At 44.8% G+C, this 25801-nt stretch overlaps 1 long non-coding RNA gene across 2 annotated transcripts in view; it reads right to left on the bottom strand.

The window, feature by feature from the left end:
* Positions 1–8743: 8743 nt before the first annotated feature.
* LOC115484200 (uncharacterized) overlaps positions 8744–25801 on the bottom strand; it is a 67151-nt gene continuing 50093 nt past the window's right edge. Inside the window, exon 4 of one of the 2 annotated variants that reach the window (XR_003944946.2) lies at positions 8744–10206. This is a non-coding gene — a long non-coding RNA (uncharacterized LOC115484200). Of the gene's footprint in view, positions 10207–10603; positions 10720–25801 lie in introns of those variants that run through there. The other variant, XR_007777603.1, reaches the window with a different exon arrangement.

The raw sequence follows: 25801 nt of genomic DNA, 5'->3' as shown, positions 1-25801 counted from the left end.
GCTGTCTGTATAGAACCATAGTTCTATTTTTCCTTCAGATTTGTCTTATTTTGTTGGCTTTATTAAGGAAGAGTTTTTAACTGTTTTTTCTAATAATGCTAAATCTAAACAAGACCTTCCAGCGCTGTTTTAGCCCATCTGACTATGGTTAAATATTTCTCTTTGAAATGTACAGATCTCTGTTTCTGAATCAAAGGGAATAAAATCCCTGCTTTGCCCTGATTCAGAGACAGGTCCTCTCTCTGGAGCAAACAGAAATGATGGAGTGGCAGAATTTCTAGTCTTAAGATACATCAGTTTTACGAAATATATTTGTGTGCTGCCAGCAGAAATAAAACACCTCTAAGAAACAAGGCAGAGCACAAGTACACTGTAAATTATCCTGGGTGGTATTTTTGGGTGACTGTGCTGGGCTCCTTGGCAGTTCTCAGGGTAGCTGGAGCACTGCCTGCACCTCATCCTGCCACATTCCAGCATGTGTGGGTGGGAAGATGTGCTGCAGAGGGTGCTTTGTCTGTGCTCATGAGATGTTCACATTAACAAAATTTGCTCTGTGCTTTTACAACTTCAGAAAGAGGCAAATGGCTCTCAGGAAAACCTGGAGTCTGCAACAAGTGTTTGAGGTGCTGCACCCATTCCTCTCTCTGTGGGTCAAATCCCCTGGTGTTAAAATTCCTCATTACTCCAGCATCCCCCCAGACTTGGGCACTGCATTTATTGCTGTGTCTAAAGCAAGTGCTGGGCTGGGAGAGCAGAGATTGCTGCTCTTTGACAGCCTGGTGCTGCTGCCAGCTCCCACTCTGCTCCCAGAGATCTTGGAGCTGCCCCCAAACAGCTCTGCCCTGAGATGCTCCTGCTGTTGCTGGCTTGGTGCAGCCAGGGCTTGCTGTGCCCCAGGGTCTCACTGAGTGAGGAGTTTGCAGATTCAGCCCTTGTAGAACTCCTGGCCATGTATTCTCCCTCCATCATGACCCCCCTGGAAAACAGTGTCTGATAACACCACCAGGAGAGATCAAAGGGGCACAATCTGCATTAGCTGAAGCAAACAGAAGTCTTGCTCTAGCCAGTGCAAGAGCAGAAATACAAATCCTGGGTGCCGGGGTACAATTGCTGCCAGGTTACTGCTGGCAGCCTCCTCAGACCCCCACCAGGATTACAGCACTCAGCTGCTATGCAATTTATATTTATTAATACACACAGGGCTTGATTTAAGCACAGCAGCCCAGCAGCAAAACTGCCTCTGATTTATAGTGCTGGCAAGAGGTGACAGTGAGATACAATCCCTGGCATGGGTGTGCAGCCTAAAGAGCAAGGAGAGGCAAGGGGAAATGATCTGCATGGTTGCAGGTAACTGGCAGCTAATTTATGATACCCAGATATTTCATTCTATAGAATACATATTTAAAGGTGTGATCATAGAGATTTCATTATGATTTTTTTAAAGAATATTGGTTAATAGCACAAAATCCTTTCCTTTCCTTTGTATCCATTTGTCAGTGTAAAAGTAAAAAAAAAAATATAATTCCTGCTCTTTAACCAATGGCACATCCAGGCTTCATACAATATTGAATGTTTCTATTTCTTCCCATTGAGGTTTTTTTTAAATTTTAATATCACCTGATCTTTGTGCAGTTAATTCCCTTGTCATCAAGCCATGTAAGTACTGACCTCAGAATCTCAGAATAGCCCTTGCAAAAAAAAATAAAAACCACAGTAATTTGCATCACTGTTGCTGAGGGCTCTGCATATTTCCATTATAAAGTTCCAGTTTCAGCAGGCTGGACAATACAGATTGGTGTAGCTGCTTTCAGCTTTCAGGAGGAAATTTATTCTTAGAAATTGGGTCAAAGAATTTGGTTTGGCAGGGCTGACTGAGAGTGGCTCCAGTTGAAAATAGAAAATTTGCAGAGCAGCTCATTAATTTAAACAATTAGGTTAAAACTTTCTTTATTTTAACAGTGAGAATAAAGTGAGAATAAAAGCAGCCAAGTTACCTAAAGTTGGACTGAGATATACAGGAGGAATAACCAAATGGGAGGTGTGCAGAAGACAAAACTCAGCCAACTGATGCATATTTTTTAAAATATTTTTTCCTATCTTGCTTCCTTAATATTTCATAGAGTCAGTAAAGTTAGGTCTTTCTCAATATCGTATGTCCTTTATGTTGTTGGCTTTGACATTGAAGAAAGGGAGTTGTAAATTACACATCTGGCTGGTGGATGGGTTCTGAGCCCCCATGGACACAGACCTTCTCTGAGAGCTGGTTGGGAGATCAAGGTCTGAAAACAAACACTCACATTGAAATCCTTTTTATCTTTGCTTCCTTCTCATCTCAATCACAGAGATTTCCTGGGGGAAATTTTCCTGCAGGAAATGTGGAAGTGCTTGTTTCCCCCACCACGACAAGAGCAGCTCTATCACAGGCTCCTTTTTCTCCTTGCTCCCTGGAGTGCCTTCCCCATCCCCTCTTGGATGTGTCAGAGGCTCTTCAGGATCTTGAATCCACTTGGCTGAGAGCCATTCCTCTGAGAGGGTCAAGTACACAGCCTCCCTTAGTGAAAGCTTGTCAATTAACTCTCCCTTTCAAGGGCTAATGACTCTAAATAGCACCTTGAGCTCATCGCTGCCGGGCTGGGGAAGGAGGGGACCCTGCAGCCAGCACAGCTCCAAATCTGGAAACATACCTGCTAAGAAGATTAAGTCTGCTATGCTGAGCATTAAGGCCATCAATATTTATGCAGCAGGCAAAATTCATATCAGAGCTGTCAGGCAGGATCTGTCACTGTGGTGTTTCTAAAAGGTTACCAGCCTCCAGATACCTGTTCCTCACTCATGAACGAGGCTGAAGATGAATTGTTTTGCAATTGGAGTCTCAGTCTACTGGTAAACTGCAGGATTCATCATTGAATTAATAGTTTGCTTGGGTCCATCTGCAGGCACTCCTCTAGTGCATGCAATGAATAGCAATCTGAAGGATCAAGAGGGCAAGCTGGAAATGTTTTCACTTCAGAGAAAATGTCTGATTTGTTCAAGTGCCCTTTATCAGAGGTCCCATTCACCAAAGGCAAACCCTCAGTGGGCAGTTCTGGCCTACACAACGGGGTCTCTGTTCAGAGGCACCTGGCCTTGACAGCAGCTACTGTGGGCAGCCTGGAGAAGAGCACAGGTACCTTGTCTGATATACTGAAAATCTTGGTGGAGCATTACTTCAACAATTAACAGCTGGCACATCTGCCCCCAGCATCTCCCTGCATGTGCTCTCTTCCCCCAGAACTGGGCTGAGGAGTGCAGCTATTGGAGCTTTTAGGGAAAATAGAAGCAGGAGAGGAGCCTCTGCTCTCATGAAGTAGAAAGGGAAGATTCACAGCAAAAGGAGCAGCAGAGCTCAGCAGGATCTGGTATGCAAAGGGTGCTAAACCCAATTCCTCTCCTGATGCATGGTTTTGTGATGGATACAAAACCAAGGAGGAGATTATGGAAGTTTATACCATGGTCTGGACAGTGTTCTTTTCATTCCTGCTACCCTGACAGACACTTTCAGCTCACTGCTCAGCATCCCAGTCCCTGCAGGGATATCTGTCCTTTTCCTTTCACTGGAACACATGTGTACTAGGGAAGGGAAATTTTTCTGATGTAGAAATGGTATGGGGAGAGAAGGAAAATCAGCATGTGAGAAAACTATCTAGGTGATGTATTTTGGGGAGCAGGATCCCTCTGCCAGCTGATGCCCTCCCCATGCTGCTGCAGATCATTGCTGCAGTGTGCAGGCAGTGTGCTGCTGCAGGTGATGTGTGAGGACTGCAGGCAGTGATGATGCTGGGCATTTTCTCTTTTCTTCCCTCCAGGCTGCAATTCTGTAGTTTTGACTTGTCTTCTGTTTGCAATAGAAGTTATTAACCAACTGTGTTATCAGAGCACTACCTTATTAGTGTGGCACAAGTTTCCAGTCTCCTGACAATAATCTGCTGTAAAGGCAGAATCCCACTGAGGCACTGCATGATAAACACCCTCAGGATGCTGAAAGTAATTGATATGAGCTGCAGCTGTGGCTGAGGAGGATCCCTGCAGAGGACTGTCAGGATTCTCTGCCTCTCTTGCACAATGTGGCCCTGGAAAGACTGGCTCAGAAGCCATAGGTACAGGAGCTCCAAAGGTCCTGGGGCTGTTTTCTGCTCCAGAAGCTGGGTAAGGAAGGAGCAAGGGCCCAGTGGGCTCTCTGATATCCCAAAGCCATGTTTTCTCTGCCAGCTGTAGCTTGGAGGGGCATGGACACGAGTCATGGTGCAAACCTCAGCCTTGCTCTTCCCTCAGTGTGCAATTTCTGTTTGAGTGGAAAATGAAGAAAACATTGAAAAACCCAACATGTTATTATCACTTGATATATCACTGAGGTGCTGCCTCCCCTTTGTAATCCTTCTGCTCTGGTACGTAAAAACCACTCTGCTTTTTTCCCCCTGGCCTACAAAAAAACCCTGTAATTTCTTTCTCATGGGAAATTAGTTGTACAGTAAAAATATTTATTGAGGCATGGACACCTTGATCCATTTCCTGTTTGAATCAATAGAAAGGTTGTTATTGATTTTGGTGTGTTTTTTTGAGACAGGCTCCAAGTTTTATCTGTTTTTCAGTAGATTAATTCCCTGCTGATGCATGCTTTGTCCTGGTTAGTCCTCATCATGGTTTTTTGTGACTTTTGGGAAGGAATAAAAACATAACAGAGAGTAAAAATGGCCTTTTTATAAGTTAGAATATGAAAATTGGCTTGGAGTTAGTGACTAGCATTGCTTTATCCTGAGTACATCCAGGTATCATGGTTGAACTTGGTTTTTTTTCATCCGTGATATAAAAGCTGCCAACTCCATTAAAATCTGATTCAGCATGACATTTGTGTCACATTTGATCTGTTGGCATTGGCTAACATTATGTCAGCTGATGTGATGTAACCAGACACAGCTAACAGGGAGTGATGTGCAAAACAGGCATTCTTCTTCTTCCTGTGCTTAGCACTAGTGTAAGATAACAAAAGGCAAAATAATCTTTGACTTCATGGATGTGACATTTTCAGGGGTTGGCTACCATGGGCTTATACACTATGTGCCACCCCATAATGTTATTCATCTAAATAGGCAACTCACCTTCATCTTCAGAAGTGATGATGAAGGACATGAAATCCCTGATGGCATTTGTGATTCCTGTATTCAGGAGTCTGCTGAAGCTGGTGTCTGTGGTTTAGGTCAGTGAATCTGTACCAAAGGGCTTTTCCAGGCCAGCAGGTGGATGGAGGGGTGGGCATGCAAAGGAGCCAGGTCACAGAGCTGTGTTTGGGAGATCCCAAGTGACAGGGCAGTAGCCAAATCTGAAGGGAGATGGAGTTTGTATCCTGCTGGTGCTTGGATCCCAGCAAGTGTCCTGCATCCTGGGACTCCTCTGAGCACAGCTAAATTGGAGGTTCTGTGTTTAAGTTTGTGAGAAAATCCTTTCCAGGTGTGTGACTGCTGAGAAGTGAGGGAAGGTGGCCCTGTCAGGGAGGGGGCAGCTCCTGGGGCTAGAAATCCTCACTAGGCCAGACTCCCAAGGCATGATGTGACCTGCTGAGATCCTTTTACAGATTTCACTCAAATGAACATGCCATAACTCACCAGCACAGTATTTATTGTGTTTAATTTTTGTCACTGTGTGCTGGTTTTGGCTGGTGTAGAGTTAATTTTCTCCACAGTAGCTGGTACAGAGCTGTGGTTTGGATCTGTGCTGGAAACAGTGACTATAATTCAGGGATGGTTTTGGTACTGCTGGGTGAACTCAGGGTGCCAAGGCTGGGGGGACACAAGGAGCTGGGAGAGGACAGAGCTGAGGTGACCTGAGGGATTCCCAGACTAGGTGGAATCATGTTCCTATGGAGCTGGGGAGGAAGAGGCAGTACCAGGGGATGTTCAGAGGGATGGTGTTTGCCTGCCCAAGTCACTGATACCTGTGCCAGAGCCCTGCTGTTCTGGGGATGGCTGCACACCCATCAGCCTGCCCTGGGCAAGGAGGAATTCCCTGCTTTCCTTTTGCTGCATGTGCAACTTTTCCTTTACCTATTAATTGTCTTTATTTTTTTTTATAACCCACAAGCTTTCTGAGTTTTACCCTTCCCATTCTCTCCCCATTGCAGGGAAGGCAGTGAGCCAGAGGCCATGGGGGGTGGCACCATGACACACTGCATAAAACAGTCTATCAAATGACCCTGGTGTCCATCACACTGCAAACTTCAGGCACAATAAAAACCACGGGCACTCAGGCATTCTTGAGAACTGAGCCAAGGCAGCATGATCATTCTGAAACACCTGCATTTCCATGGGACTGCTGCTCCTGTAAGTGATGGGTTCAACCCAGCTGGCCGTCACATTTTACCTCAAAGACTACATGTTTTGTCAATACTCTGCTTTCTGCAGGATGAAATACTGCTGAAGGAAAGATCTCTAGGCACACTTAGCACATACAATACCAAGGGATATATTTATGCTGTTCAATGAAAGAGCTAGAAAAGGTATTTGTCAGGGAAGCAGTGGGCAAGGTAATTTATATTTTGTATGAAATGCCACTTAGGAACACTCAAATAAAATCATCACAATACCTGTTTTTCTGCAGTAAGCTGGTCCTTGTAGTCATACAAACTGGCTTCCAGCCCAACACAGAGGCAAAAGGTCTCAGGGCTGCCAACAGGAAACCAGGAATATTTTCACTGTTGGAGCATGGCAGGAGCCTGTCTGCTCTTCACCCTCCTCAGTCCTTGGGGGGGAAGCTGAGGCTGCTGGCTGTTCTGGATAACTCAGCCTGGTGCTAGGCTGGACTCAGAGCTCACAGTGGCAGGGAATATGAGGATTAAAGGTCTCAGGAAACACAGAATCCAAACCTCAGCTGGGGCAGTGGCACATCTGCTGCCTTGCTCAGCACTGCTATTGGAATCCTCAGCACAGGACTGGACCTGAGATCTCCTAAACCTTGGTACCATCCCTCTCCTGAAACCTGTGAAGATCAGAGTGAGGGAAATTGTTTTCTTCTTTGTGCTCTGACTTGAGCTGCACACACATTTGCCAGCTTGAAGCCAGCTAGGATAAATATGCTTTATAAGTGGTGCTAGTCTGATTAGGCTGGGGGCAGAGCAGACAAACATAAATACTTCCTACAGTACTGTCTCAAAAATGTGACACCTTAAAGGTCCTTTTTATTTTGGCTAGCTGCTTTCCCAGTAAAAGCCTATGATTAATTTATATGCACTGCTAATTTTTTTTTTTATCAATTTAGAAACTTACAGGAATTGTTGTGATAACATTTAAATGGAAAGAAGGGGCTGAGCTGTCCCAGCATTGGTCCAAGAGTCCCTGCTAAACCTGCTGACATTTCATGGGCTAGAACTCTTATTATCCATGTTGCTCAGCTGTTTCCAGCAAGATCACTTCTGTAACTTTTTCCTAGGGACAAAATTTCTTCCCTGACACTATCTGGTGCTTCCTGTGCCTCCACCAGCTCTGATGGGTAGATGCAATTTGGACCCAGCAAAGGTTGTAGCACACTGGCAAATGAATTGGCAGGTTCCAATTTCTCCTGGCTGCTTTGAGATGGCTGCTGAGCAGATTGTGCAGGGTATAACCAGGATGGAGTCTTGAGATTATAAATAGTGATCAGATGGGTGTGTTCAGTTATTAACAGCATTTTTCTACTTACAGCAAAAAATTCTTACAAATGCACCTTCCTGCTTGGTTTGACCATTTATGGGCTTTCACACTTCTCCCTCTGTGTTTTCTCCTGGTGATATTTGTAGCTGCTAAAGCAGATGAAGCTAAAAACCCATCCCCTATTTTGTCTGATATCAATGGCTGCTTCCTTCCTCTAGAGAACAGCACAAGGCACCTCACTGAGACACCATCACCCAGCAAGGCAAAACACTGAAGGGTAGAGACAGGCTTTGGAAACTCCCCAAAGGAGCAGGGGATCCACTCAGGGGTCCCTCACATTAACATTTGCTGTTTCTCTATGTCACATCTCTAATATGTGAACATTTGGAAGTGCTGGTTCTCCAGTTCCACGTGCTACAGGCATCAGGGAGAAGATCTAAACAACATCTGCAATGCCAAGAGAGGTTGCCACTCTGTGATGAAGCCCAAAAACATTGTGCTGTCCAAGAAGGATAAATGATGGATAGCAGTTGCTCCTTCTGATCACTTTTGGGAATGATGTCTTTTCTCTGCTAAGAACTCTGCCAAAAAGCTCCAAGAATAAGAAATCTGCTTTGCAGTCATCCATTTTCTCAGCTCTAAAAGTGTTGCCCCAGTAATTCACTCATTCCTGGTAATTTTGGTCTGCAGTGGGACAGCTACACACTGGACACTGCACCTCCTGCAGGGAAGGGGACTGCAGCAAAAACCCTGCAGCAAAACATCTGTGAGGAGATCCCACTGCTGACCACAAGGGTTTCTGGGCTCAGTGACCTGGGTATTCCAAACCTCTTCAATATGGAGCTTGGATCCATCTGCTGAGCCATAGGATTAATCCAGAGGCTAAATCCTTGAATGCATTCCTGCTCTAGATGGGGCTGGGGCCTCCCAAGGCTCTGAGCAATTTAAGCTCTTCTGATTTCACTTCAAATTCAATGATGGAATTTTAAATACAGTAAGGTGTTGGCTGTAATATATGAGAACTGAATACTTGGAGGGAGTGAAAAAAACCAAGCATTTGGAAAAAGTGTTTAATAATATTTTAGTCAGAATTTGTTTTTAAAAAGGGCATATTTTACATGAAGTAAACTGTGTTAAAACCCAGTATCCAGGCCACTGTTTAAAGAAGAAAAGGTCAGGGACTTCCAGAGCTGAACCAGCAGTGAAATGAGTGAGCTCCCACTGTCCTGCAGTGACACTGTCACATCTGTGCTGCTTCCTGCAGGTGTCTCACTGGAGGGAGTTTCAGTGGGGTAGATGTTGCCATCTAAGAGTGTTACAGACATACAGATCATCCACAGATGACACAGAGCCAATGTCGGGCACAGCTAGGAGGCTGTAAGTTCCAATTACCTTCTTCTGAATAACTGGAAATCTATGGAAATCAGACTCAGATTTCAGACTCCCCAGTCTGTAAATCCTTCCATTGTCATTGTTTGTTTTTAGATCAAAGACAAGACTAAGAGTTCTGATAATGAAAGAGATGTATCTCTCTATCTACAAGTCCCTTGTGCTGTTTTGAAATCCCACTTGTGTGCTGCATGTTCCTCCAAAATGCTTTTACTCTCTTTGTCATGGTAAACCTTTTGTAAAAGAATTCTCCATTATTTTATTTTGTGCTGAGTCTGGTGATATCAGCTATTTCCCTCTAAAGCCCTGCTTAGAAAACTGGGAATTCCTCTTCTCCTGTGATTTTCTCCACTGTGCTTTTCATCTCATCGCTGAAATGGAAATATTTTACTAGTTAAATAGGGGGGAAAGAGTAGTTAAGGCAGATGCTGTTTCATCATCTGCCTAACACAGACCTCCTCAGCGTTCAGAGCAGCAGTTTACTGCAACAAATTAAGTGCACAAATCTTTCATGTGGAAGAAATGATTCCTGAATTCCCTCTGAAACCTCATTTCTTCACTAGAAAGATGAGTTAATGAAGAAATTTACAATTTAGTGCCTGTTAGTGCTTATTCTGGCTCTCAGAAGTGGTTTTGTGTTAGTTTCCATTATTTTAAACTCCTTCAGCCATGACTTGGAAGCAGCAGCAGGGGTCATTCCTACAGATTTACTTTTTAGTCACCTACCTTTATTTGCTCAAGCCCTAAACTGACCACTGGGTCTTTATCCACGTGCTTTTAGTGCTAGTCAAAATACTAGGAAAGAAGAGGAAAAAAGGCTGAGTAAAGCCAGCATGTCTTGCTCTGCCTGTCTGGGGGTTCATCCCAGGTGTTTTGGTCCTGTCCCTCCCTGCTGTGCCAATGCACCACATCCCCAGAGGTGAAGAGTCCCCCTCTGTGCAGGCTGCTCCCAGCACGGCCCCAGGTGAGAAATGCTGCTGGGTTTTGTCTGGGAGGAGGAGCTGGTGCCATTCCCCACAGGGATGTGGGTGTGTTTTAACAGGTCTGGAGTTCTTGCAGGAAATGCTGCCACAGAGTATGGCTCCTCCATGGTTCCTCCATGGTTCCTCCATGGTTCCTCCTGGAGCGTGGTTCCTCCATGGTTCCTCCATGGTTCCTCCTGGAGCATGGTTCCTCCATGGTTCCTCCATGGTTCCTCCATGGTTCCTCCTGGAGCGTGGTTCCTCCATGGTTCCTCCTGGAGCATGGTTCCTCCATGGTTCCTCCATGGTTCCTCCTGGAGCATGGTTCCTCCATGGTTCCTCCATGGTTCCTCCTGGAGCATGGTTCCTCCATGGTTCCTCCATGGTTCCTCCTGGAGCGTGGTCTCCATGGTCCTCTGGAGCATGGTCCTCCATGGTTCCTCCATGGTCTCTGGAGCATGGTTCCTCCATGGTTCCTCCATGGTTCCTCCTGGAGCGTGGTTCCTCCATGGTTCCTCCTGAGCATGGTTCCTCCATGGTTCCTCCATGGTTCCTCCTGGAGCATGGTTCCTCCATGGTTCCCTGGAGCATGGTTCCTCCATGGTTCCTCCATGGTTCCTCCTGGAGCATGGTTCCTCCATGGTTCCTCCATGGTTCCTCCATGGTTCCTCCTGGAGCGTGGTTCCTCCATGGTTCCTCCATGGTTCCTCCTGGAAGGCAGTAAATACATTCTTTGTGCTTTCAGAAATGGATGCCCCCAGGGATTTTATTGAAAGGAAGGATATGGATGTCACAGGGGAAAAAAAATTGTTTCAGCCTAAAAATATAATTTTTGTTTTATTTCTAGTTTAATGATTTAGAAGTTTTCTGTCTTGATACCTTCTTGATAACATTATCTACTTTACTTCTGTCATGTTCTTCCTAACTGGGAAATAATTAGATGTCTAAACTGAATAGTTCAGTAAAAATGCTTTACTCCAGTTTGATTTCCTGTGACACAGAACACTTGACAGGTCTGTCTCAGGCACCACTAGCATCAGTCATCTGTTACACATTTCAGCATTGCAGCACCAGATACCAGGGCTGGCCTTTCCCTTTCCCTTTCCCTTTCCCTTTCCCTTTCCCTTTCCCTTTCCCTTTCCCTTTCCCTTTCCCTTTCCCTTTCCCTTTCCCTTTCCCTTTCCCTTTCCCTTTCCCTTTCCCTTTCCCTTTCCCTTTCCCTCATGCTTGCATGGCTCAGGCAAAATGCTCCAGCTCATGTGCAGATCTGGGAGGGAAAGAAGCTGCTCTTTGAAATGTAGATACAGCAGTTTTCCAAAGGCTAAAGAGAAATACTAAGTAAATTAGGAGCAGAAAACAGAAGCAGAAGAAAAATGCTAAAATACTTTAACCAAGAAATACCAAGCAGAGATTTCTGTGTGCAGGGCAAAGGTTGAATGCTCATTGAAACAATTCAAGGAACTTCAGATTGAAGCCACTCTTTCAGCTTAAGGAGGAGGAACATTTGAGAGTGTGCTTTCCAAAATATAAAGCAATGAATGCCACTTCTTGATAATACTAAGTCTTTAAACTAAAGAGATAAATCTGAAAAGAATTCAAGAAAAATTTAAATATTTTAGAAAAGCAGAACATGACACTGTGAGATTACCTGAATAGAGAAACACCATTCCCCTAAGATGAGACTCAGGGGAGGCACCTCAGTCTGCAGCCTGTGTTCCAGCAGGAAGGATACCAGGTGCAATCTAAAACACCAAAAACAGAGTCTCTAAAGCAGCAGTTGAGCACCCAAGGCCCAGCTGTGCAGTGGGATGTTCTCCTGCCATGCTGCATCCCTGCTTGCAACCTGCATCCCTGTGGCTGCATGAAAGGAGGGAAGCCAAGGCACTCATTTCCTGCGGTGGTTTTTCTATAGAAACCTTTCAGTTGTCGAATTAATATTTTTTTTTAACCTAACCATTTATTTACAAACTTGATCTTGGGGCCTGAATTAATCTGTCAGTGTTCTTCTTCAGCAGAAAGAACATTCAGACAATTAACCCACTGCTGAGGGAAATGGAGGGATGGTTGTCATCAGCTCTAATGATGCTCCTGTATTAAGGATGCTTTAGGAATAAGAAATCAATGAGACAGTGGTTTGAAATGACCCAAGGACTTTCCAACCCAGTGATTTAATAACATGGTGAATAAAAAAATGAATCTTGGTAAATACTGGAACAGAAGCTGCCCAAAGGAATTTTCTGATATTATTTTTATTTCCTTGTCATAATACATTTCAGCTCTATTTGCCTCTTCTCTTCCATACACTATATTAAAGAAGAAAAAAAGGTTTTCTATTCAGTTCCAGTTCTTCATGGGCCTTTTTCCTCTCAGGTTGACTAGAAAGACATTAAAATACAGATATGTAATTAACTGACAGAACAATTTAAGACAAGTTTTAAAGTGGTTCTTCTAGCTGTGATGTGTGCCTGGAGAAGCAAAAAGGAGAAAAATCCCTTACTCTGAGACATGGATTTTGGGGTTTTTTTTTCTGTTTTTTGTTGTTATTGTTGTTTGGTTGCGTTTTTTGTTTATTTTTCTCCGGGTTTGGTTTGGGTTTGGGTTTGGTTTTATTTTGTTTTGTTTGTTTGTTTTTTGGGCAGGCTTGAACCTTTCTGATCTCTCTCTTTTGTAAAGCACCTCTTTGTCAGATTAAATATGAAGATCCCTATCAGAATGCTCTTGGCTTTGACAAGTCTGGCAGAGTCTTGTGTACCCTGAAACATGGTAATGGCTGGCACTGAAATGAAAAGGTCTTGGATAATGAATAAAGAATATTTTAGCAGCATGACTCATAAGTAATACAAAGGCAGCTCTGGCAATGTCTGTTCTAATTACAGACTAGTTGCTCTGTTGTAACAATCATGGGTATTAAGTGTGTGGGATGCTGAAATGTGTGGGCATCCTGCTAAGCTTGATCTCAGTTCCTTGCAACTCAAATCCTGTCTGTCCCAGCTGGAAAGTAGGTGCCTAAAAATGTACTGAGGGGGACTAAATGTGTGTTATCTATTTTTCAATATTTTTTGTTAGGCCCTCTGGGCCACAAACTTTTGGAGCTGTCAGAATCACAGAGATGTGCTGCTCCATGCAGCCAGCTGTCCTGTGGAAGCTCTGGGGCTGCTCCTCATCCCAGCACTGCCACAGTGCAGCATTTCCAGGGCACCTTGGTGGGATCAAAGAGCAGGAGCAGCAGCAGTTCCAGGGTCTGTTAGTTCTGTACAGGCTTGTGTTACCTCCAGGGTTTCAGGGAATGAGGTAACGTGGGCTGCTGTGCCTTTGAGCAGCTGAGATGGTGATAAAGCTTGGATGGGAAACCTGGAGCTGCTTGAGGGGTCTGTGTGGATGGGACAGCACTGCTGGGCACTGCCTGCTGGGGGACTGGCTCCCTGTTCTGGTTGGAGAGGCATGGGCTCAGGCAGTAAGGTGTCAATGTGACTCAACCCTGCAATTTAATGAAGGCAGGTCCAGATGTAGAATTTGCTCCATTTCAACAGTTAATGAGTTGGAAAATTGTCCAAGCTCAATTTTCTGTTTCCTTCAAGGTTCTTGCTTCCTGAGTTTGGGTGATTATTTCCCTGGGCACCATTTGCCCTTGCCCACTGCTTGTCTTTCTGTTCTTCAGAGTTAAAAGGATTTTTCTCCTTTTTCTGAATGGGGGGGACCCTCTGCCTATTTCCCAGAAATGTCAGGGATGTCAAACATGGTACATGGCTGCACAGGAGAGTGCTCAAGAGCTCTGACTTCACAATACCATGGGATCCTCTTCCAGGTGAAGATTTCTGTATTTAGGTGGTGTGTAATAAGGAAGGCAGTCCCTGGGCTGGGAAACCTATGCACAGAAAATATATCCATGGGTGTTAGCTCCCTGTGAACACCATCTGATGATGATGCTTTAAAAATACATCTGTGGGTATTAGCTATCCACAGCTACCATCTGATGATGTTTTAAATATCAGCTGAAGCATGCCAGCAAGCTGAAGGATCACAGACTGCAGCAGGGAAGGAGAATGAACAACACAAGTAAGATTTTGGTAAAGAGGAGTTGTTTTGGTTTTGGATCAATGCCTTCAGTAATAGAGAACTGAGAGAAGACAGAAAATGCCTCTTGCACTGTAACCACCTTTTCTAATCACACTAATGTGTCTGTAATAAAAATAACACTTAGCCTGCCTTTATTCCCCTTGGGATGCTCCCCTAAACTCCCTGCTCTGTTGTCAGCACCCTGGTGCACAAGGAGAGGAGTGTTTTTCCACACCTCTGCTGTGACCCCTGCCAGCAAATTGTGCAAATCATTCACTTTGGAGCCAGCCCTCCCTCCTGATTGGCACTGGGTGCCAGCCAGGGCAGAGCTGGAGCAGAGCCTGGCTGCAGTGCCCAGTTTGCTGCTGCCCAGGCACTGGGGAGCAGTGGGAGAGGCCCCAAAGGGCTCACAGCCCCCTCAGGCTCTCCCAGAGCCCTTCACTGCTGGGAGCTCTCTAGGCAGCACAGAGGATGTGCAGGCTGTGCTGTGAGTCAATCTTGTTGAAGCTGAAGATGTTGCCTTGGGTAAAGGAGTGTCCTTTTGTTTGGTAGGTTCACAATATCTCTGCTTGCAAGGAGCATTTTGATTAAGTTAAACAGAACACACTCTGCTGTGCAGCACCATAATCCCATTAGATGCTCTGCAGGCTCAGACTGGACTGCATGTCCTTCACTGCTGCCCCTTAAAGGGAGGGAGGCAGTGAACAACCACCAAAACATTCTCCAGCTCTTTCTACCAGCATACCACAAACATATCACCACCAAATCCTAATCACTTCTGGTTTTGTTTTGAAGAAAACAATTTCTCCTATGCATTGAAATTAATATTTGCAACTACAGCAACAATGCAAGTAATTATTTAGCCCCTGAGTACACGGACAAAGTATCCTAAAGAATATCTTTAGTCCAACACCTTCATCAGGAGCCGAATCTAACAAAAGCTCAACTTCATGTGAATGAATATTCATGGGTTTGCACAACTGAAATGTTTATATTATGAGTAATCTTAAAAGCACTTACAGTAATACTTTAATTCCAAAAGCATAGTGTGAGGTTTCCCAGAAGAGTACCCAGATGTAAAAATTCTGAACAATACCCAGGATTTTCCTTAGGGGGAGTTTGGAACAGACAGTAATGCTGTAAATGAAGCCTGTGGTAACACTGAACAAAAAGACGACCCCAGTCTCTGCATGGCTGTCATCTGCATGACCCAAATCCATCCCAACATGGCCAAAGGTGGCATTGGGTTATTTTTCCCACACATGAGGCTGTCATGATGCTGCCAGAGGTGACAAAAACCTCCATATGTTGCAACGTATTGGTGAAATTTGTGTAACAGGCAAAGCTACTCCCAGTGTGATTTCCAGGGGTGTAAGCATGGAGAGCTTTTCAAACACAGAGAACACTCTCCAAGCAAGAGCCACTGCAACAAAAGAGCCAAGGAAGCACAGGGAGATGGAGAGGACCACCTGTCACAAATGGCCCTGGGACACCCCAGTTTCCACTCACAGGGAGCAAAAAGCAAGCCAGGAGAAAGGAGAGGAACTCCCACCTGACTTTGAGAGTACTGTGAGAAAGCGGAGATGGGAAAATTCACCTGCTAAGTGTTTTGCCTAAGTCCTGGTATTTCCCTGTAGTAACTGAAAGGTGCAAGGGCCTTGGGAAGCTGGCAGAAGCCTTTGGCTTTCACATCCCTCACAGGGAAGGGCAGCTGAAAACTCAGCCCAGAGCCAGGAGGGTTCTGGAGGATGGAGAATGGGCACAAAGCAGATGTGACCTGCAGAGGGGAGTTGAAGGGTGTTCAGCATCCTTCCTGCTGCTCTTAGCAGCACTGTGGGGCAGTCACATTCCCATGGCAGAGTCCCCAGTCCAAGGAGGGAGCAGAGCCATGGCCCAGCCCAGGGGACATGGCAGTCCCACAGGTGGAGTGGGTGGAGGGAGGGAAGATGTGGCAGGATGTGATGCCCTGTAAGTGTGACAGCCCCATTCCCTCCAGCCTGTCCTTACTTTGCAGGCTGAATTATTTTCAGCACCTCACCCAAGCTGTGTAGAATTAGGCAGGGGTTGCTTTTGCATTCCTGCACTGGAATAAGGAGAGGCTGTAACAGGACTGCAATATTTGCATCACATTTAGGCAAGCTCCAAAGGCTTATTGATGAGAGCTCAATTCAACCCACAGCCCAAAGCAGCATTTTCAGTATTCCCTTTTTACAGAATTCCCAGGTCTGTGTCCCTTCACCACCTGTGTGCTGCATATCCACTTCCCCTTGTGTTTGATTTTGAACAAGAGATGAGAGCAGACATCACCTTAAATATTCACAAGGAAAAGTCAGCACAGATGAGGCAGTACAGGGGGAAGGATGGAGGTGGGCTCAGCATAAATCATTTATGGCCATGAGGCGTGACTAGAGGTCACATCATTCTCAGCAACATTATTTTAATAACGTGATGCTAATCTTCACTTTAATGGCAACCTGAAAATAAAGCAAGCACTTATTGGAAACATATTGGTTTCAGAAAGCTGGCTGGAAGCTTGCAGCTTGAAGGCTCTCAAGGGACTTGCACTGAATAACCCAGTGGAGGGAGTCCTCCCTATTGCAAGCCCCAACAAAGCTTGTTTTCAGCAAGTAGCCAGCTCTGCTGCAGGTAAACCACCTGAACATCTCATAGCTGCAGAAATACCTGTAATTCCTTAGCACCTAGAAGCACAGAGCAGCCTTGAATAGGTGATATGTACCCAGCCAAGGGTGAATTTTTTATTCCTTTCATGTACACTGCAGCTGTACTGGTGATGGTATTCAAGGGCTTGAAGGTGTCAGGTATAGTAGGTTAAAACAACAAATCTCCTCAGAGATAGCTTCAGAAACTTTGGTTTCTCTGTAATTTCATGTCTGCCTTTGCTTTCAGCAGCTGCCACTAATTCTGAACTGCTGGCTCAGCTTGGCTTGACAATCAGCCTTGGCACAGCCCAGATGTGACACAGCTGCATTGCAGAGCATCCAATAAACTCACCCTCAGGTACTCACCTCCCTGGGGTGACCTCCTGCAGCTCCTCCCCAGGGGCTGCACTGGCAGATTCTTGCATCAGAGGACAGCTGAATGTACACAATTTATTTCCGCTGTTGCTGAGATATTGTCAAGAACTTGTACAGTCACCTTGTCTGCATCACTGCTCACATCCTGTGCTATTTTTTCCTGTCCTTTTTTCTCTGCAGGATTTGATGGGATGGTTTCTCTTGCCACAACCATTCCATTTGACTTCACATACAAGACTTCCACTACCATGTTTTCCCAATGTACTAGCAATGCTTCCTTTCCAGTTTATCTCCTGTCCTCTGCTTTTTCAGGTGTTATATTGACTTTGTGATGTGCTAACAGACTTGTATTTTCAAGTTGTTCTTAGACTTCTTGGAAAACTCTGGGTTTTGCCTGCTTCTCCTAGACTGTGAACACAAACTTTCCCTGTAACATATACTGTGGTAGACCTGCCTTGGCTTCTGGTGTTAACCTTCTCCCACCATTTATAAGTGATTTCTTAATGGGGTAGAGAAGGCAAAGGGCTGTCTGGTCTTAGCTGAGTGTGCAGCTGATTAGTTGGTAATGCCACCTCTGTCTCCCCTGTGAAAATCATGGCTGGATAACCAACAAGGCCACTGTCAGAAGCAGAGTGCTCTTGGTGCTTAGACTGATGGTTGTACTTCTTGTATGGCAGGGAATACCAAAATTATTTGAGGAAATCAATGATGAAAGAGAAAAAGAATCACATCAGTGTTTTACATGAAATTAGAGGGAAAATGTTCATTTGTGGCATTAAAAACACTGGAACTGGGGCCAAAAAGAAGACACAAGATTAGGAAGTTAGCTGTTTTCTATTAAGAGTTGTCATTAAAAAAGCAAGTTGTGCCAGTGACATTTACTGATGTGGAAAATCTAATCTGCCAAGGTGTCATCTTAAACCTTCTATTCCAGCTGTTCCAAAGGAACAAAATTTGAACACATTAAGCATATGTCTTAACTAGAGAGACATGTGAAAAAGGCTCACATAGCTAAGAACAATGCTTTGAATTTTTGTAATACCTGGGATAATTTTATCAGAGAGGGATTTAAGTGGTGATGCATTACATTATCCTAGTGCTGTGCAAGACATATGGAAATTAGAGATGGATTAGATTTAAGAAAGCTTATAAAAAGCGTCTTGCAAGACCTTTAACCTTAAAATTGTTCATAGCTGAGAAATCCATTAAAAAAAGTATTGAAGTAATCCTTGGCCACCACAGTAGTGAGAAATAGGCTAGTGATTAATGGCTTTTGGTTATTTTCTTGAAAGTTTAATATGCACCTGTACAGAAAATATCTGTGATAATGGCAGCCACAAGTGCTCACTCTGTTGTAAGAAAAGTTGGATGTAGAGCTGCTGCTGCTGCTGTTCCTGTGGTTTTTGCTGAGAGCAAAACAGTGCCAGGGCCCTTTGCAGCCCTGCTGGGTCTGTCCCAGAGCCTGACAAATGTCAGTGAGGGCACTTTGGCTGTGCCTGGAGATTCCTGGTGCTGGGCAAGTCCCCAGCCATGGTGACACTTGTGGCACACCCTGGGATCTTGTGGTGGCAGCTCTGGTGCTTCACTCCCCTGCGTGTCCCCGGCTGGGTCAGGGCTGGGCTGTGCCCATGCAGAGATTTCCTCAGTGTCAGAGCAGATTATTCTGCCAAGGCAGCAATGTGACAGTCTTGTCTACACTGTTTTACAGAGCTGGGCTGCCTCTTGTCACCCAGCATCATTTTCTGGGCTGGAAATAGAATCCTAATGGTGGAAGTACAAATCAGATTTTCCTGTTGGACACTCACTCACCGAGCTGGCAGCGCGTGGGACTCTCTGACTTTGCAGGGAGCAAGATCACTGAGCAAAGAATCCTCACCAGTCCTGAGTGCTGGAATGTATAGGTCTGCACCAAGACTCATTGCCAAGGGTCTGCATTTTGAGCTGCTGGTGAGAGGCCTCATGCTGCAGGACAGGGATTTCTCTGGTGATGCAAAGAACGCTGATCTGACAATGCCACTGGCCTCCACTGAAAGGAGAACAGGGTGAAGTGCTGGCTGCTCCCATTCAGATCACACCCAGAGCTGTGCCCACCAGAGAAGAGCAGGTACATCTGTGCCCCCCTTTTCAGTAGGGCACAAGGCAGATGTGTGATCTGTGCAGCTCCTGCAGAATCAATGTCACCTGTGCAGTACCAGACTGCCAGGGGTCACCATTAAGCAAGAGCATCCCTTGTTAGGTGAGCTAGAAATGCTTTTTTTTACAATTTTGCTGGTAGAACAATCTTCTATTTTACAAGCCATAACAATAATTTCTGTTCTGATACGGGCCTTCAATTTGATGTACACTTGTACACTCCATGCATGCTTTCTCTTCTTTTAAAAATAATTTTCCAACTCATCCACCTGCTTCTGACACGTTACCTTAGCTCAAATAAGGATGTGCTGCTCTTTGCTGTTGTTGCCTATTCAGCACAACACATTGCTGGATGGTATTTTCCATCACTAATCACAAGAGCTATTTGGTTTATCACCACAAGAATTGCATTAACTCTGCTGACCAACAAAGGCCATTGCCCTTGGCTGCAGCAGCTGCTGGAGCAAATGAAGAGACCTTCAGTGTGCTTCACACAGCAACTCTGAGAGCTTGCTTTGCCTCCCACCTTTCTCTTCCAGATGTCAGGTGTTAGTGAAATGTGCCAGGGTTTCAGAGTAGTAATCACATCAATTTGAGCAGAGAACAAGCTGTTATAATTCACTGTACTAATGAAAATTATGATGACACCACAACAGAAATCCTTGCCAATCTAATCATCTCACACCACCACAGCACAACGTTATTTAAAGACTAATGTCCTTAGTAGCACATACAAGTTTAGGAACAATTTCTGAAGATGATTAAACACCAAAGCACAGTGGAGCTGTATGGAAAATTTAGCTCTTGCTTGCAGAGAATGGATTCTTCTAAGCACCAGCATGATTCCCACTGTATGAAAGCAAACAAGTTCAATAAAGCATAATGGAGAAAAAGCTGGGGGAAAGTAATTTTTGGCCACAAAAATGCTGGGGAATCAATGTTGCTGCCAAGCAGCATTTCTCTAGTAAAAAGATGCAAATGGGGATGCAGACTCAGTTTGCTATTATTGAATTTCCTCACCCTGGGTCATAAAGTTAAATTAATTGGAGGAGAAAAGGGTTAGAGAAGAGTTCTGAGGAGGAAGACATGAATCAGGTTTTCTGTGGTGGGTTATCTCAGCACCTGCTCACAGAGGAAAGGGAGGAAGTTGTGGGTCCCCTCCATCCCCAGCACACAGTCATCACCATGTGTGTGCAAAAAATACATGTATTTACTTCATTATTGTTCAGGGGGACTGTGGGGATGAAAGAATCCACAAAGGTTTATCAAAAAAGAGCATAAAATCAAATTATATTTAGGGAGCTGCTAGAACTAGTTTGTGTGATTTAATCTGCTTCAAACTCTATCTGCAGCAGTGACTCATGAAACAGCATGTCAAACTATAGTAAATTCAAGGAATAGATACTGCATTAAAAGACTGAAGGAAAGCTAAAATTAATGTGAAAGTGGGCAGTCAAAAGGAAAAAGAACAAACAGGGAGGCTGGTGGGAGGATGGAGGGGGAACAAAGGGAATCTGAGGCAAAGAGGTGAATTGGGAACATGAGATTCTGAGGCACTCCACAGAAATATTCCCATATGTCATTATATATCCTCTACTTCCTTATTTAGAAGTATTGTGTCTTGAAAGGAATTTGAAAAGGTGATTTGAAAGAGGAATGAGAGCCTCAGGTGAGTGAAGGCAGAAATCTGTTTGGATTCAGTTTGGACTACAAGCCAAGGAGAAGAATACTTGGCAAGGGTGGTCCCTTGAAGCTTGCCACACAATTAAATATCCAGTTCCCATGAAATAGAGAAACACAACATCTCCCATCAGATTCGAGGCACAGGTGGCACATTTTCCAGAGGAGAGGTGGCCCATGGCCCTGCAGATGGCCTCTGGCAGCCCAGAGCCAGCAGCCCCAGGAGCTCCTGGGTGGCTTTGTGCAGCTTCCTGCCTTGGTGCTCCCACATGGGCTGGGAAAAAGGAGCTGAGCAGCCAAAACTACCTCAAAGGAGGAGATGGTGACTGAAGAACTAAAAGAAAATCCCTGGAAATCCACAAGACTCGGGCTGGGCTGCTGCTGAGGAAGGAGAGGCTCTGGATCCCAGCAGGTCCCAGTTCTGCTCCTGCTGGGCTCAGCAGGCTCTGTTCTCTTCCCACACACCCAGAGCTGCTCACACCCAGCCTGTGTGTGCTGGGGACATTTTTGTCTGATTTCTCAAGGAAATGAGGCATTCACACCAAGCCTATCTTCTTCCCCCTCTAATGCATCCTCTAATGCAGTGTGGCAGCACAATTTCCATCAGCTGAATTCCATGGAGCTCTGGGACTGCTTGGCTGGCCCTGAAGGCACAGCTGGCTTGCTTAGGATAACTACCCAGCTCAGCTCTGCAGATATTTCTGGAGATCCCTCACATGAAGATGCTCCAACTGTCACTCTGCAGTCACAGATCCTTGTTGCTATTCCTTATATCCTGGCAACCTGTGTGTCATCAGCAAAGAGAGATTTCTGCGTTGCTCAGGGTGATGAGAATGGCTGCTCCTGGTTTTAAACATAAGCCAGACCTGCACAGACCCAGCACAGGTTTCTCTGCCCTGCATCCCCCAGTATGCCCTGGTCCAGGCCAGTGGCAATGGCTCTTCCCACAGCTCAGTCTAATTTATATCACCAAAAAGAGGAAACACATTAAAAGACAGTTTCAGTGCAACAGACCAGCTCAGTTCTGTGCCCTTCAAGCAGTTTGTGGATACTGAAGAACTGTGTGCATGTTCTTATAATTCAAGCACATGATCAGTTAAGTGTCTGTATTTATGAGATATGGGGCTCTTTTTATTGCACAACATACTAAAATGTTTGCTGTATGTGTCTCTCTCTTGATCTAGAATGACTGTATTTTCTTTCTTGGGACTTTAAGTCTCTCATTCAGTTGAGGCAAAAATAATACATTTTTCCTGTGCAAAAAGGCAGTAAATGGGCAGTAAAGTTGTGTGCTAGAGACTCCAAGAATGGTCTGTATGTGCCTGGAGCCAGCTCTCCCAGCCCTGGTAAAGAAGCAGTGACAGTATTTAGCTGTGTAGCCTTTTCTGAAGTGAGGGTGAGCTCCAGCTTCTCACCTGAAGTGCCACCTGTCAGTCCTGAGACTCATTAGCCACGGGGACAAACCATCCTGGACAGAAATTCTTGGCAGAAGAGTTAGTTAAGTATCACTCCATGCACAGGCTGAATTGCTGGGCTCTCTCACATGCTGGGAATCTCCTTCCCAGGAAAACCTAGGATTCAACCAAGAGAGGTGACAGATGTCTTTTGATTTTAAGGAGGATATGAGGGAAATGCAAATTGGAGAACACTTTCAGAAGAGCATCAGATATATGATGGTGCTCTTCAAGTCCTGTCTTGCATCCTAAATGTAGCTTAAAGGTTAACAAAATCCACAGGCAGGCACACGGGGAGTGCTGAATCGTTACATTTTACACAGTCCTTCACACCAGGAAATCTGGATGGTTCCCAAGAGCAAGCAATCTGGAAATAAAAATGTGTCTGATCAATAAAATTAAATGGCTTGAAGAAATTTGAGTTTAGTGCTCTGTAAGGCCTAATTGGTTTTGTGTGTATCAGAGGGGACCTTGCCCTTCACAGCTCTTACAATGAGTGCAGGGTTATTGCAAGGTAACAACAGTGCAGTGGTGAGCTCAGTGCTCTTGGCAGCCCAAAAGACACCAACCACAGGAAACATCAGCAGTGGCAAGGGCACCAAGAATGGAAACGTGCTCCAGTGGCACCTGAGATTTTTATGCCCTGCTTGGGCTCTCGGGCTGTAACATCAACTCTCTCTACATCAGACATGGACTAATACTTATTTGCATCCCTACATGCCCCCTTCTTAGTTTATGTCAAAGATACAAAATATAGACATACCACTAACATGGGTGGGATAATAAAAAAGACAAGTATAAGTATTCAAACAGCATGAGCTATTTAAAGAGGGAAGTTAAACAAAATCCATCCCAACTGCCTTTCAAGTCTCAGCCCCATGATGGAAAATCATTCTATTTTACTTACAGAATGCTAAAATCTCCAGAGGAATTGCTCTTCTCTTGTAAAGCCTCTGAAGGCAGAATCCACTTCAGAGGCTTTACAAGGGTGAGTCAAGGGAGACAGCTCAGCAGAGCCCAGGCACCTTCCACAAGTGCTCCAGTCCCCTCTAGCATACACCTGCCCTTTCATCAGCACCATAAGAAAATCAGGGAAATGCACACAGCAAAACATAGTGTAAGCTCTCACAGGGGGAACTGGAAACTCAGTAGGCTTTAGCACATTGCTTGGCTTCAAAGGGTCAGGTTTGAATGGGATTTCCAGCAATGCCCAGAGGGATTCCAAAGATGTTTTAAACCTCTCTGCCACAGGATGAGCCAAAGCTCCCAGAAGTTTCCTTTCCCTTGCCACGTGCATTTGAGCTGACAAAGAGGTTTGCTCCTCTGAGAACATGCAGCACTGCCAGGCTTCTTTCACTGCCCTTTTTTAAAGTCTGCATATTTCATTACCTGTGTTTTGTAACCTGGCTTTGACAACACTCTTCGAGCTAAAATGTGACATTTCTCCCTTGTAAGGAGAGTATTGTATCCTTGTCCACTTAAAAATTCTAATAATACAAATCTGAAATGAGTTTTGCATATTTAAACACTTTTAAATAAAACACTTGATGGTAGTGAGGAGCAAATGATGACTCTTCAGAGGGGAGCAGGAGAGAACAGTTCTGCTGTTCTGCTTCCACTGCTGCAGGAAAAGTGTTTGTGATGTTGAGTGCTGATGACCCATTCCATGGCCACATGGTGCCCCATAACCTGGGGGACACAAAAAATTGTTATTATTTTTCCACCTGCAGGTATTCTGTGTTTGAGCTACTGCTCTGACTCGCCACAAAAGACATTGCACGATGGGGCATCTGCCAAAATCCACCCCAGCACAGAGCCTGGGCTGTGCCATGGGCTGATCCTGGGGTTTCCAGAGCTGGAAGTGCAAACCTGAGTCCAGATGGATTCATAAAAATGTTGCAGCTGGGGGGCAGCTAGTAGGATTTCTTAAAAGGCAGGGAAATATGGAGTTTTTATCACCACAGGCAGGTCTCCCCAGAGCCACTGCAAAGCACAACCAACCTCAAGGTCCATCTTATTCCCCCTGTCAGAGCTGTGGAACCAGAGCTTTCAATCAAGCAGCTTTCATAGGGACTCCCCAACTTCTGCAGCAAGGCAGTTCGTGCCAGCCTGGAGGCTTTTATCCAGTTTAACCACACAGTGGTCATAGCTATGAGATTTGCTAAGCCTTGGGAACATGGAATTGTCAACAAAGGGATGGAGATATCTTTTATTTGAAGTCTTCTCTTCCACCCCCTCCAAAAAGTATTCTATAACTCTAGCAACATTTCTACAACTCTAGCAACAATTTTAATAACTCTGGCAATAAATTCTTAACCCTCCAAGGGCAAAAATGGAAGCTAGTGACAAGCCATGGTGCCTGGGGTGATGATATGCTACTGTGTAATCTCACCCTGTCATGGTAAATAACCAGTGTCATTTTCTTGTAATGTTCTTATTGCTTTATCAGAATAAACATTAGAGAATACATCCCATTCCTTTGTGTTTCTCAATTCCTATTAAACCCCTGGCTGCTTCAATGTGGCCTCTGTATGCAGCTTGGCTGCAGACTGGTGAGCTGTGACTTTCTGCAGCACAATATTATCATTTCTCAACTCCTGTTCAACTCCAACTGCAACTTTTCATGGGCAAAGATGGATGCCATGAGCAAAATCCAGGCTCAGGCAAAATTTATCTCAATTTATCCTGGACAGAAAAAGTAACTGAGGGTACCTTACTGAAAGCAAAATATACTGCCTGAATGAATTCACAGTAAATAATAAAATACACCAGGGGCAGACCATTTACAGTAAGGGAAGAATGTAATATATGATGTTGGTAACTCCCTTTAAAACTGTGCTATTAAGCAAGTATGAAGGTGATAATCACCTTTTTATGCATTAATATTTCTAAGCCAGTCGGTGTGTGACATCTACCAATATAAACCAGCCATTTTTAATTTCTTCCAGAAAATGTTATGTTTTTATGCCGTTTCCAGGACTGGCAGCCCTCACAGCAATGTGCAGGGCAAAGGCAGGCCTGAGGCTGCCATCAAGGCACAGTGCACTATCCTGAGGACCAGGGTGATGCCTTGGGAGGCTGCCTGGAGCAGAGGCCAGACAGAGTTAGAGGAATGAAGTGGGGATTTATTAAAAGGCCTTTAAAGGACACGCCTTGGGCAGTACAAGAGCCTGGCCATGGCTTCACCCAAGATGGGCCCAAGATAGACCCTGGGTCATGAGTTTTCACACTTGTATAAATGTTGGTCCATTTCCATATTGGGCTTTATGTCCACCTACAGCTTCAGGCTATCAAGTCCCACCCTCCCAGATTGCTCTCCTCAATTCACTGTTCACACTTTCTGGGCCTGAAGCTGCAATGCTGTCCTTGGTTCTCAGGCTGGAAAAGGATGGTTTTGTCTAACTAAACTGTGAAGAAAACTTGATAACACTTTA

Source organism: Serinus canaria, chromosome 4A (genome assembly GCF_022539315.1).
Source record: "Serinus canaria isolate serCan28SL12 chromosome 4A, serCan2020, whole genome shotgun sequence".
Classification (NCBI taxonomy): domain Eukaryota; kingdom Metazoa; phylum Chordata; class Aves; order Passeriformes; family Fringillidae; genus Serinus; species Serinus canaria.
Note: the sequence above shows the minus strand (reverse complement) of the source record. Positions and strands in the feature narration are given on the sequence as shown.